Source organism: Pinus tabuliformis, chromosome 2_1 (genome assembly GCF_031772625.1).
Source record: "Pinus tabuliformis cultivar Carrire ecotype Pingquan chromosome 2_1, CPIR1, whole genome shotgun sequence".
Classification (NCBI taxonomy): Eukaryota; Viridiplantae; Streptophyta; class Pinopsida; order Pinales; family Pinaceae; genus Pinus; species Pinus tabuliformis.
In genome coordinates this window covers 690,201,483-690,216,656 of record NC_142299.1, presented here as the reverse complement: position 1 = coordinate 690,216,656, position 15,174 = coordinate 690,201,483, and the positions used below count along the sequence as shown (strand labels likewise).

The 15,174-nt window shown below is 36.0% G+C and overlaps 1 long non-coding RNA gene across 1 annotated transcript; it reads left to right on the top strand.

The window, feature by feature from the left end:
- Nucleotides 1-9,929: 9,929 nt before the first annotated feature.
- On the top strand, nt 9,930-14,648 carry LOC149202481 (uncharacterized). The gene is made up of 3 exons (XR_016253688.1): nt 9,930-10,029; nt 13,034-13,213; nt 13,527-14,648. It is a non-coding gene; the product is annotated as an uncharacterized LOC149202481 (long non-coding RNA).
- The last annotated feature ends 526 nt before the right edge of the window (nt 14,649-15,174 follow it).

The following is a 15,174-nucleotide window of genomic DNA, read 5'->3' as shown; positions in this document are numbered from 1 at the left end:
AAGAGTTCAAGAAAGCCAAGCCTCCTACTTTTTATGGGGATTTGAAGAAACCAGAAGATACAGAAGCATGGCTACTTGGGATGAAGAATTTTTTAGATTGCATGACTATTCAGAGAATATGAAGGCCAAGATCGTTATTTTTAGTCTTAAGGGAAGAGCAGATATCTAGTGGGAAGATGTGAAGTGCGTTAGATGCATAAGGGTAGAGGAGCTCAGTTGGCATGAGTTTAAAAGACTCTTAAGGAAGAATTACTTTTCAAAGAGATATTATGACGAAAAGGCCAAGGAGTTCTATGAGTGGAAGATGGGTTCTATGATAGATGAATAGTACACGACCAAGTTTCTAGAGCTTTTAAGGTATGCGCCCTACCTCAAGAATGGGAAGACAAATGTCCAAAGGTTCATCAGTAGATTTCCTTTAGCATTTAATGATTAGGTTGAGTATGATGAGCCTCGGTCATTTGATGAAGCCATTGGGAAGTTGAAGCATTGTTATGAGAACTCTAAGCGTAAGTCTAAGCCTAAGCGATATTGGATAGGTAATGAGAAGACTAAAGTAAAGTAGGTTAAGAAGCGAGGAAGACCTTGGGATACAGGTGATAAGGAGAATGTAGCGCAATACAAGAATTCCAATGTAATTGACAAAGGACATGGATTTCAGCATGAGGAAAAAAATAAATATGATGGTAGGAAGCCTTTGTAATATTGGAATTGTTGTGGAGAGCATTGCAAGAGAGATTGTCCATTGCACCAGAGCGACATTCCTTAGATTTACAATGCTTAGGAGGCATACACAATTGGGGATGTTTGTCAGAGTATTCCTCGGATTTATGTGTCGGTGGATAACAGGTAGGCTGATAATCAAAAATCCATTATTGAGATGGAAGATAAGCTTTGTGATCAAGTTATTTCCATTTTGATTGATCCTGGATCTAACTATAGTTATACCAATCCTGACCTGGTGGATAAGTGTGGTTTGAGTAAAGAAGTGCATGTAGAATCTTGGTTGGTACAGTTGGCTATAGGGACCAAGAGAAGATTTCATCATTGAGTGAAATATTGTGCATTTGAGCTTCATGATATGCCCACATCAACACATATAATTGTGTTTCCTTTGGGTTCATGTAGTATGCTTTTGGGCATGGATTGGATATTGATTCACAAGACTAAGGTGGATTGTTATGACAAGGCTATTGAGTGTCTAGATGATGATGGGAAAAGGAGAATCTTGCAGGGAAAGTATAAGCCTATATCATTGAGAATGGTTACAACTATGTAGGAAAAGCACAATTAGAGAAAAGAATGTGTATTGTTTCCATTGCATATTTCCAGGGACAAAGGGAAATATGTTGAGGATGATGAAGTCCTGAAAAGGTATCCTACTTTTCAACAGTTTTAGGATGTGTTTCCAATAGAGATTTCAAAGTTTCGTCCTCATAAGAAAGTGGAATTTTCTATTGAGTTGATGTCGGGAGAAGCACCAACATCTAAAGCACCATATAGGATGACCACTCAAGAGTAGGTGGAATTGAAGTTGTAGCTTAAGGAAATGACTTATAAGGGACATGTAAGGACACGTGTGTCACCTTGGGGTGCACAAATGTTGTTTGTGAAGAAGAAGGATGGTACTCTTAGATTGTGCATTGATTACAGGTAGTTAAATAAGGTGACCATCAAGAATAGGTATCCACTGTCGCATATGGATGACTTGTTTGATCAGTTGAAGGAAGATGCAATGTTTTTAAAGGATGATTTGAGATCATGGTATCATCATATGTGCATCAAAGAAGAAGAAATTTACAAGACTACATTTCATATGATGTGTGGACATTATGAGTTTGTGGTGGTTCCATTTGGTCTTACTAATACTCCAGCCACCTTTAAGAGTTTGATGAACAATGTGTTGTCTCCTTACCTAGATAAGTTTGTGATAATGTTTATTGATGATATATTGATATACTCCAAGAATGAGGAAGAACATGCATAACACCTAGCAGGAGTGTTGAGATTGTTGAGAGAGCATCAATTGTCTGCCAAGCTTAGCAAGTGTAGTTTCTTTCAACCTTAGGTTCACTACTTGGGACATGTTGTTTCCAAGGAGGGGATATAAGTGGACCCAGAAAAGATTAAAGTTATGACGAAGCTTCCAACTCCTAGGAATGTGGATGAGGTCAGATCATTCATGAGACTAGTAGGTTATTACAAGTAGTTCATGAGGAATTTCTCAAGGATTGGCTATCTTAGTACATATTTGCAGAGGAAAGGAAAGAAGTTTGAATGGACTGAGTGTGAAACTAGTTTTGGCAGTTGAAACATTTTCTTATGAATGCTCCAGTCTTGAAGATTGCAGATATCGATAAGGAGTTTGTGGTATGTACAGATGCTTCCAGGGAAGGACTTGGTGGAGTCATGATGCAGGAAGGGGAGGTGGTATGCTACGAGTCAAGGAAGTTGGATGAACATGAGAAGAACTATGTGACTCAAGATCTTGAGTTCGCAATTATCATTCATGCATTGAAGATGTGGATACATTATCTTCTTGGCAGGAGGTTAATCTTGATGAGTGATCATAGTGGGCTAAGGTACTTGTTCGACCAACCTAATCTGAATTGCAGGCAATCTAGATGGTTGGCTACCCTTAGTGAGTTTGACTTTGAGTTCAAGGACATCAAGGGTAAGGAGAATGTGGTCGTAGATTCTCTTAGTAGAAGAGTGCAGGTAAATCATATTTCAGTTGTGAGTTCATATGGGACATATTTACACGAGAATATCTTGCATGCAGGGCAACATGATGACAGGTACCAGTAGCTGAAGCAGAGATTGTAGCAGCAGGGCGAAGGTGATAGGGGTGAGGAGTATCACCTTAGGCAAATGACTTGGTTAGATTCAGGAACATGATTTATGTGCCAAATAGCAGTGAGCTCAAGAATCTTATCTTAAGGGCGTTTTATGTCAAGTCATATTTAGGTCACTCAGGATATTAGAAGACTTTAAAAACATTTAAGAAGTTATATCATTGGACGAAATTGAAGAAAGAGGTGGCTAAGTTTTTTGCAAGATGTTTGGACTATCAGCAAGTGAAAGCTGAGTGTAAACATCCAGCTGGTTTGTTGCAGCCTATTTCAATTTTAGAATGGAAGTGGGAGGTCATTTCCATGGAATTCATTATAGGTTTTCCAAGGAAATCGAGACAACATGATTCCATCATGGTTGTGGTTGACAAGTTGAGCAAGGTAGCTCACTTCATTGAAGTGAAGTCTACTAATTCAGCTAGTGAGGTAGCTCAGATCTTCATTAGGGAGATAGTGATATTGCATGGTGTTCCCAATAATATTATATGAGATAGAGATGCCAAGTTCACTTCTAGGTTTTGGAAGGAGTTTTTTTGCAGGCTTTAGGGCAAACTTAGCCTTCAATACAATTTACCATTTGCAGAAAAATGGATATAAAGAGAGGGTTAACAAGATTCATGTTGAGGATGTATGTAATTCATTAGTATAGGAAGAGGGAGGAGTATCTTCCACTAGTAGAGTTCACATATAATAATGGGTACTAGGAATCCTTGAGGATGAGTCCATTTGAGGCTCTTTATGGGAAAAGTTGTAATACTCTTATCAACTGGAGTGATCTAGTGAATAGGGTGTTTATTGGACCATATATGTTGGTTGAGATGGAGCAGGAAATGTAGGAAATTAAGAATAATTTAAAGGTAGCACAAGAAGGGCAGAAGAGTTATGCAGATCAACATAGATAATTCAAGGAGTTTCAGGTTGGAGAGCATGTGTACTTGCACATCAAGTCCAAGCGGAGCTCCTTGAGGATTGGGTCATGTGCCAAGCTGGCACCTCGGTATTGTGGGCCTTTCAATATACTTGAGAGGATTGGACCAGTGGCCTACTAACTTGCACTGCTACCAATAATGAAAGTCCATGATGTTTTCCATGTTTCATTGCTTAAGAGATATGTGTAGGATGTTGATCACATGATTAATTGGTTTGTGTTGTAGGTGGAACAAGAGGGAGAATTCCAATGAGAGCCATAGTGCATTTTGCAGTGGAAATAGCTCATGCTCTAGCACGGAGAAATTGAGCAGGTTAAAGTGCATTGGAAGAAATTTGGGCCCGATGAAACTACATGGGAGGTGGTTGATCAGACACGACCTTTGTATCCTTCCTTATTTGTTGGTTGAGAAAATGTGTTTGGTTTATATGTGTGTGTGTGTGTTGTAAATACTATAATGAGCTGTGTTATAAATCTCCAATAAGAAGTATGATGTAAATATTGCATCTAATTGTGTTATAAATCTCCAATAAGCAGTATGGTGTTCATGATTCTAGTAGTTTGCTATGATGTAAAAATTGCATCGAGCTGTGTTATAAAGCTCCATGGGTAACATGTTTTGTTGGTTATAAGCATTATTGAACACTGAGGATGGTGTTCCCCCAAGGGGGAGGGGTTTGTAACAACCCCTGGTTGATTTTCCATTTAAATAAAATAAAACCAAGGTCATGGGACACATATTCTAAACTAAATGTTGGGCAAACATTATCGTGAGAATCACTTGTCAATTAATAGGACTATGGAAATTGAAAAAGACATCGACATAGTCAAAGAGGCAATACATAACATTTAATTATGAAAATCAAGGAAAATAGGATAAAAGGAAGGTGAAGAGACACAATTTGCATGCAAGGAAAATTAGAGAAAATGAAGGAAAATGAAGAAAAAGGAGACCTCAATGATAAAATTTAATAAGAGAAAGAATTCACAACTTTTGCCCTAGATTTTGTCAGTTCAGTTTTGGTTCTCTCCTTTCACACTCTCATTCTCTTATATTCTTGCAAACCTAGAGCAATCTTGGAGCATTCTAGCATTCACTTGGATTGGAGAAAGAAAGTAAAGGAAAGCAAGGAATCACAAGGAGACAGTTGGATCAACAACTACATCAGGGATAATTTGCAGGTAACAGGTTGCATGTGTGATTTCCTTGTTGATTTTTGGATGCATGGTGTATGCATGTGGTTACTTCGTTATGTGCTATCATTGGCATGGAGATTTGCGTGGATTGATGGTGGTTTCAGCCTTTGTTTTCCATTTCTTGGATAACCATGGTGTTGTGGGTTCCCCACTTTTTTTCCTGATTGGTTCTCAGGTTTCCTATGATTGTGCGCTGGAGAAAACACTTTGGAGCCATGAAACAACTTGGGTTGAGTTACTAGTGCCTGGAGCTTGTAGGTTGGGACAAACGCTCTGGAGCCTTGGTGGTTGAGTTACCGGTCCCTGGATCTGTAGGTTGGAACAAATTCTCTGGAGCTTTGGTTTAGTTATGGGTTGAGTTACTAGTTCTTGGAGCCCTGATCAACTTGGGTAGAGACCGATCTTGTTGATGTCAGTGGTTTTTGGACCGTATAGGTGAGATCATTGTGGCTGAGGGTTGAGGTGGTTTGGCCTCTAGAAGCCTTGGTTGGTTTTGTTTTGGTTTAACCCTTATGATCCCACATTCATACTTGGAATGTGGCACAAGGGTGATTGGTTGAAAGAGATATTTGGTTCATCCCAATATATGGTCGGGTGGTATCTGGAAGTCCTTGACTTGGTTGGCATTTTCATATGTTAATAAGAGATATTTTCCTATTGTTTTCTATGATAATTTGTAATGTTTATTATGGCGATCTTATCATTGATTTTCCATGGTTTTTATTCTGGTTTTATGTTGGTTAAATGCTATATGATGAATTATATTTATGGATCTTTTCATGTTTTGATAAGGTATTGAGTGGTTGATGAATGCATGAGCTAACAAGTGTTGTTGAAACTAACTAGAGAGATCATTAAGCCTTCTTGGTGATTTTCATATTAAGTTTAGATCCCTATGATCAGATATGCATTGATGACTTGTAGCCTATATGTTTATCATATGTTTTACACATTTTTTATCATGGATTATACATGTCTAGGTCAAGTTCTTTCTTGAGTTTTGATTGGTTGGCCTTGTAATCATCTTGTTAATGTTTATGGAAAGTTATAGGGAGTTCTAGATAGTGGTTTGGAGGCTGGCCTGAATCTCGTGACCGCACCCTCTGAACTAGGAAATTTTGGTCATAACCGTATGGAAGCAAGCATATGTGTGCGATTATAGTATTCTCGAGTTTGATTTCGCTTGTTGATTTCTCGGGTTTGATTTTGATTTTATGCAACCATAAAGAATAGTGATTTTGAGGAGAGGCCTTAGATGTTACCGAGCTCCAACTCTGGCGTGCTTCTCCCTCCCAACATTGAACATGTCATCTCTCCTCTATCAGGAGTCACTTGTGAAAGTTATCCTACATCATAGTGTCACCTTTGGAAGTGTGGGAGTGTTGTTTCAACTGTAGTTTGCACTAGATTAGAAATTATAGTTTGTAGCAGATCTCCGAGTCCAAACAAACAACTTAAAAGATCTTAAGTATCTAGGTCATGAAGAATCACATCTACTTCCGGTCTACCATTTATGAAATATTTAAAAGTATACCTACTTAGCATGCAGAAGGTGCCATCCCCTAGGTGCCTTAAATGCCACCCCTCCAGGTAATACTCTTCTCCGTGTTGGATAGGTATTGCCCACAATTTGAAGTTAGTGCAATTTTATTTTTCCAATGCTACCAATAAAGAGTATTTCAGTTAATTCCCACTATAAATAGATTGAATGGAGGAGCAACAATAAAGAGTAAAGGTCTTACAAGAATCCAAACAATTCCAATTTTCTAGGTAAGCTAGATGAAATCTTTGTCATTGGTTCTGTAAGATGGTTAGAAGTTTCTTATTAAGTCGAGAGGATCATTCTACAATCCAGTATGAGGGCTATGTGTAATTTTGTTTGTACTCAACTTGGAGATGACACGTCTCCATTAAATTATTCAAAAATACAATTTAAATAATGAAAAAATACACATGGTCTATATAGAGAGACAAAAAACCACTATAGATGTAACTTAATAATGAATTTATCAAGCACTAAAATGGATTAAAGCTCTTGGGCGTATAAATATTTTTTCAAGTTTTGCATTCTAAAAAGAGGTTCACATATGATGAGATTTGATTCCTCTTGGTTCTTAGTAGATCCGTAGTTAAGATGGATCTATACTGGTTTACAAAACATTTGTCACCATTCCATTAGTGATTGATTACAATAATGATTGGAATGAAAGATTCTCCATTAATTGATAAATCAGTAGAACATGGACTGAAAATTGGTGCAATTTTCTTTTCCCATACTGCGAACAAGGAGTATTTTGGCTAATTGCAACCATAAATAGATTCAGTGATAAAAAACTTAGAGACATTCAAATAATTCCAATTTTCCAAGTAAGCTCGATGAACTCTTTACCATGTATTCTATAGGTTCGTTAGAAATTTCTTATTTCCAAAATTCTAACCTTGACACGAGTTCGCTCCTGTATTTAAGCCGTACTGTATCCAAATTCGACCTGTAAGTTGCGAAAGTATTAAATTTTCTCTGACTTTTTCTAAAACACGTCTGCACGAACGTTGAACCGTTCAATTTTCAGCACATCGGTGAAGAAACTCTAGAATCGAGATACTCACCCGTCACCAAGTATAGCAATTTAGAGCTGCAGTTTAAAAATAAATAAAAGATAAAACACATTGACTTTCCAATCGAAGAAGTTTTGAGATGCTCACCAATTCCCTTTCACAATTGTAAGAATCTCTCGAGAGACTACACGTAGGAATTCTGTGTCGCAGTTAAAAAAAAAAATTATTTAAAAATATTTCACCGTATGCCTGCAAGATGCGAATCTCATCCAAGTGGGAATTTAATATAGCCGGATTCTAATCTCATTCGAGTGGGAATTTAATACAGGGTTGAACTTATTAGGAAATAAGTTTAAAAAGCATATTTTTAGTCATCATTTAGTTATCAAATTAGCATTTAGGATAGTGATCAGTACTGAAGAAAATTATCACAGATTAGGATAGTGATACTGAAGAAAATTATCAGAGATTGTTATATGTTAATTTAGGTTGAGTTATTATTATCTTTCAAGGAAAGTCACTTTATTTAGAATTACTTACTGATATTTGATGTAAAAAACAAATTTTTAATATTGCTAAATGTCTTTAGTCTTTAACAATTAATTAATTTATTTACATTCCAAATGTATGAACTCTTAAACAAGCAAAAGTAATAATAAAACATACTCCAAATCCATAAACATTATATTTTATATTTTAATTTTAAAAATATAATATTTTAATTTTTTAAAAATTAAATTTATTAAATTTAAATATATTTAAAATAATAAAAAATATTAATTTATTAAAAATAAACCAATCTTGCTCTATAATACCATTAAATTTCTATTTTAAAAAATAGAAAATAAAAAAATTTAAAATTTATTTTAAAAAGATTACTTGCTCAACAAAACACCTCATGCTTTACAAGATTTAAATGTTATTTTTCACTTTTATTATTTACCTTATGCCATCAAGATGCCAAAATTTACCTAAATACTTTACAACGTTTAAATGTTATTTTATGTCTATCCTTTAGCATATTCCAACCAAATTATGCAATTGCAACTATAGTAAGGAATGTTCACATCCATTCCCACTTGGATGAGGTTAACTTATCGGAGCCATACACTTAGAGTGCAAATAAGGCGAAGAGTTTTTAGAGATGAAGCGAAAATAAGGTGAAAAGTTTTTAGAAATAAAGCTTAATAAAGTGATTAGTTTTTGGTTTTTTTTATACCTAGTAAAAAAAAATGATTTTCAATTAGTTTATTAAAGTTGGGAAAAAAATAAATATTAAATTGAATATTTTAAAATAAAATAAAATAATTTTTAATTTTTTAAAATGTAATTTGTTTTTATTGGTTGATAATTTTTTTAATGTGATTTTAAATTAAATTATAAGATATAAAAAATATATTAAAAAATAAAAATTAAAAATTAAAAATTAAAAATAATTTTATTCACTAAGTGTTATAATTTTGTACAATATAATGTTATAAAGATAGTTCTCACTTTATTTTATGCACAAGATATTGAAAAGATCAGAAATTTCAAGTAAAATAACAATTTAACTATATTTTTGGTTGTTGGTTTGTTTATTTTTGTTTTTTGTTTTTTTGTTTTTTTTTTTTTCAATTTATGGCTTTCTCATTTTAAATTTTCTAATTTTAAAATAATTCCTAGTTACATTTATTTTCACATTTTAAATTTTTAAATTTTAAAATAATCCTAATTACATTTATTTTCACAATACATTTACTAGGAATTTCAAAATATGTTAAAAATCTTATATTGTAAAATGTTAATAACTATAAACTTTCTATATTTCTATAATTTTAATAAAATTCATTCATTGCTATATTGATTCGAAGTTGATAAAATTTTAAAAAATATTTTAAATACTAATATGTTATATATATATATATATATAGATATATATATAGATATATAGATAGATAGATATACATACAACTGTATTTTTATGGGTAGAGAAACTAATATAGATAACTTCTTATATCAGTAATTTGTTAGTTACCTTTTACTTTTTACATAAGAGGCATGCATAAAAGCACAACACAACTATAGTGAATCTTCTTTTATAAATTTATTTTTTTAAATAAATAAAAAATGTATGGTTTCATATCACTTTTCCATCCAAATGTTCCATTTGTAATAAATTTTAAAAGAATACTTGAATCCCACTTTCTTTTAACCATTTACCATTAAAATCGTTTGAAGTTTATCACCATGAACGCACGAAGGTGCAGTCCAGAATGCCTTTGACGCTACCTAACCGTCCTTGCCCTAAACATTAGCCGTACACGCGTCAACTTGATATATTATCTAAATTTATGTTGAGCGTTAATCTGGATTTGAAATCCGTCCCAGACTTATATATAGCGACCGACGAAGAAATGAGAGTAGCTAGTTCGACCTTCTGCGATGTGTTGATCGTGATCTTCGCTTTCCGCAGTGTCGATCTTGCTGCGCTCTCTGGAGATGGCGATGTAACAGGTATTTATGAGGTCAATACAGTACTCATATATTCTGTGGATTTCTGTCCAAATGCTGTCATGATATTTAAAAGCATGTGGACGAGTATATGACGTTTTGGGGTTGGTGGTAAACATGGTTTGATGATATTGAAAAGAGATTCCAGGTAACACTCCGGGGTAAAAAATTTGACAAGTATTTGTATCTAGCAGAAAGTCCATGCCCCATTCTAACCTTGATAAATCCTGGGTAAGGGTTTTTTTAACCAGGTAATGCAATATTATCGTCTCATAAAACCCAGACAGTTGCAGAAATAATATACCCTTTCTTTTATAGGAAAATTTCATCGGATTTTTGAAATCTTTTTAGCGGTTATAAAAAATCTGTCTCGAGATTGTGTTTTGGGATGGGGACGGAGAAAACGGTGGTTTCAAGACTTCCATACGATTGGAATGATGGAGAGATCAAAATTATATATGATGGTTGTCAGTGTGCTTTGAAGTTCATATCTGAAGACACTCCTGTATTAGATGAAAGATACAGGCGTTGCTTGCAACGAGGAAGAGAATCTATAATAGAAAAAATAATAGAGTTGGTGATAAATAAAACTTATTTTAAGCCACAATATGGCTCAGGCACGTATACGTTAAATTCGAAAGATGCCCCTTATTTCATAACAAAGTTTCTCCAACAGATAGAGACTGTCTTCACAGGGGACAAGGAAATTAAGATCAGAAGGAAAACATTAGCTCCTACTGTAGGAGTGGCAAACTCTGCGGCAGCAGATGTATCACTTCCAACGCCTACAGATTATTGGAGCAGACACCTCATCAAAGGTTTATATGCGGAATGCCAGCGTGCCATGAAGAGAGTAGAGAACAATCCTGCTATAATATCTGGAGAATATAAACAGTGCTTGCAGAGAGGAAGTGATATTATAATAAAACATATGATGGACTTCATTATGAATCCAGAATACTTTCCGTTAGATTCTGCGTCATCTCAGTATCTGTTCTACTGGAAACGTTCTCCTGAAGCCTTGGGGGTGTTCCTCCAACATATAGGGAGTGTCTTTACAAGAGACAAAGAACTTCAAATCAGAGTGAAAAGAATCGTTAAAATGAGAAACAAAACAATGACTATTCCATCCAAAGCAAGCCTTGTCGCTTTGGTCGAAACACCAGAACCTAGACAAAAATGTGGAATATTGAGAAGATACGGAGAAATGAAGTCCTTCTCTGCCGATGACAAGTTACAGATAGAAGTTCTTCAAGGGAAAAGAATCTTGAATGAAAAGTGGGCCGAAGAAGGAGAAACTTATGAACTTAGTGGAGAAGCAAAAGCAATGCTTTGCATGCACCTGTGGTCACTGATGAAGTATGTTGGTTTCTTAAAATCTGAAAAGATCTGGGAAGGTATAAGTAAAGGATGGCCAGAATGTGTATCATGGGGGCAGGGATCCCAAGGAAGGTTTTGGAAAATAATTCATTCAGATGAAGTACCATTAAGAATCCAAGCTGGAAAGCACGGTCTGGAAAGCATCCTAGATGCGTATGAGGATATGGAAAGGTATTTCAAGGGAGATAGCAAGCATTCCTTAATGCCCTTATAAAGATGCTTAGAAGACGATCAGTATTAGTCAGTGTGATGTGTAAGGTCGGGGTTAGACACTGCCTGAGTCCAAGGTAAGACCACCCACTTTTCTAATAATTGTAGTGCGGAGTGTTTGTCTCTCCAAAATTTCAAGGTCGGTGTTATGGTTATGTCTAGCTTTAAACGTGTTTTGTGGTGTGTGGAGTCCGAATCAGAAATCCGTCCATTATTCAACTGGAGCGTTTGTGTTTGGTTGATTTTTTGGATCGATCTTCGCCCTTGTAAGAGTGGATCCCGTCGTCTTATCCGATGGTATTTGGCATGAGTCCATCAAGTATAATGTGATGTTTTATGTGTACTATTCTCTCTGATTGTAATTGATGGGTCATATGAGTTATTTTTATTGTGAATTTTGGATTTTTTGGTGTTGGAATTTGGAGAAAAAATTGAGGTGAAATTTTGATTTGTGTGATTTAAAGTGGTTTTTTATTATATGTATGGATTCAGCACCATGAAATTTTTTTAGGGCACTCCGATTGTACAAGGGTTACTCATCAAAGCTTGTGATTTCAATAAACTCCTGCCTGATTTTAGAGAAATTAGACTGAAAAACCCACCTGTAAAGTTTTCAAAAAACAATGACACATTTGATATAATAAAGTAGTACATTGAATTGTAACTAGTTACGCCTTAAGGCGTTTCCCTTTGAAATGAATTGCCTTAGCCGCCGCCGTGTCCTATTGTTGACCGTGGATTTGTGGTGTTAGACGATTGAATGAATTGTGATCCTTGATCCAACACTGATCCAAAACTGAACGGTTAATGAGAAAGCAGGACGGACGCATCGCCAGCGAGCCATTCGTTTCGCAGCTGACATGTGCTTGGCAACGACTAAGGTCTCCAGTTTTTTGCACTGCATCAGATTTTCCATTGCTCTGTTGGGCTTCTGCAATCCCATGTAGACTCGACAAAATCCGATAACTGTCATCAGATCCATTCGCGCTGCTTTGGGATAATTCATGCTTAAAAGCCCTTGAATGCAGTTTAGTGCCTGCCCCAAATTTCTCCTCAGTGCCTCTATTGAGCGGAAAATTTCTCAGAAAGGGCTTTATTGTGGAAGAAAATTTGGGGTGAGGTTGAGAGGGATGCTGAGAAGAGTCTTGGAGGCATCGAATATCCAATTGGGAAGGCAAGTTCCGGGCATTACAATTACAAAGTTCTTTCAAGTTTGTTTTTCCCATAGCAGCTCTCCCGTTGATCGCAGTTTCCCAGGATAGTGCCTCCATGGATGTGATTTGTAACAAAATGAACTACTCCATATACATTTCACCCAGTTAATTCCCTATGTTCCCACTGCACCGCTCTGTCAATTAATTTTCTCAATATGTCTAACTTAGCATATTTCTCCTTTAAGCTAATTCAATTGTATCAGGCACACTCTTTATCTCTTTTTTGGGGCATTGCAAGTCCAGGCCAAAGTACTCCCCCCCGCGACGCATTCGCATGCCATTCGCACCCTTCGTACCTCCGGTGGAGCTTGGCTTTCTCGTGACTTGAACCCTGGTCGTTGGTGTCGTCTAATCATTCCATTATGAAGTTATGGCATCGATGAGTAAGTCAATAACCAACACTTTAAGTTTTGGCATTTATATTTCATGAAGAACTGGGGTTTATTACAGTTCTTTACGGTGTCTGCAATTTTTCATTAAGCTAGGGTTTCGTTGTGTTTATTACTTTCGGGGCTTCCATGTGCGAGGAGGACCTCTTCCATCTCTCCAAGGTTTGGACATCTACTATAGGAACTCTTTTAAGTTCTCATTTGGGTATGCAAGTAAAGTAACCCATTCTAGATGGGATTTTGAGCATCTTTCTCTGTTTGTTTTGCTTTTTTGGATACTTACCTTATTTGGGTTATTATGTTGCAGGATGAGGACAACAAAAGGCAACGACCAAGGTCTCCAGTTTTTTGCTCTGCATCAGATTTTCCATTGCTCTGTTGGGCTTCTGCAATCCCATGTAGACTCGACAAAATCCAATAATTGTCATCAGATCCATTCGCGCTGCTTTGGGATAATTCATGCTTAAAAGCCTTTGAATGTAGTTTAGTGCCTGCCCCATATTTCTCCTCATTGCCTCTATTGAGTGGAAAATTTCTCAGAAAGGGCTTTGTTGTGGAAGAAAATTTGGGGTGAGGTTGAGAGGGATGCTGAGAAGAGTCTTGGAGGCATCGAATATCCAATTGGGAAGGCAATTTCCGGTCATTACAATTACAAAGTTCTTTCAAGTTTGTTTTTCCCATAGCACCTCTCCCGCTGATCGCAGTTGCCCAGGACAGAGCCTCCATGGATGTGATTTGTAACAAAACGAACTACTCCATATACATTTCACCCAGTTAATTCTCTATGTTCCTACTGCACCGCTCTGTCAATTAATTTTCTCAATATTTCTAACTTAGCATGTTTCTCCTTTAAGCTAATTCAATTGTCTCAGGCACACTCTTTATCTCTTTTTTGGGGCAGTGCAAGTCCAAGCCAAAGTATGCCCTTAGTTGGAAGAAATTGAAAAATACGTTACGTCTGGTGCTGCAAAACGAATTTCGAAACCAAACGAAGTTCATTCTTTCTGTGTTTGCCCCCCAGTTTCAGCAACTGGGCTCAATTCTTTTTCATCAAACCCCACGGTGAAGCAACAAAAGCGGTTACAGTGCCAGATGACACCGCGATTTTCATTTGGCAAAGGAGAGTACCATTTGAATTGGGTGTAGCAGGTGGCCGATTTGTCGTTGGAATCTCTTCTTACAATCCCAAATTTGTGGGAAAACAAAACCCAACAGCCCAAACTTGGCGCGAGTCACACAGAAATTTAATATCTAGAAGAGTTTGTTGGAGGCGTGTGTGGGCAGAGAAAACTAATTTCCCACAGGTTCAGCTTTGCCGAATAGTTTAGGCATTTGCACAAATTTCCCTGAATATATATTTTCTTAGCATGAGAAATAACATCACAAGAAAATTTATGATTTTCACATCAACTTCAATTTCATCTTAGGGAACTGTATAATTACTAAATTTTCCAGTGAAGCATGTAGAAAGCTTCTCATGGAGCTATTCGAATGCATGCAGGAGAAAAAATCTTTTTTTGTATCACTGGCGAAGAAGAAATAGTTTACTAAATTTATTAATTGACAATTTAATTTGAGATTTATATTTCGTATTTGCACATCACATATCTTATACAGTTATATAGAGCTATATAAATCTTCCGCACTCTGCTTTTGGATCCTGTAAAGGTCTTCCAAAGGCAATGATAATAGTTCAATTCATTCATACATCATTGACTTCCTTTAGCATATCTTCTCTCTTTATAAGTAGCCGCTCCCAAACTTTAGTATATAAATTGGAAAAGAAGAGCATAAATAATGAAGTCTATGAAATGAGCATTGATTCAAGAGCACATATTTTGAAACTGAGAACTAATTATGAATAAATGAAACGTCTCTACATTGATAAGGATGATTGATTGCCAATGCAAATATATATTACCTTTCTTTGGGATATCAAGTCTTGCTTTAGCACT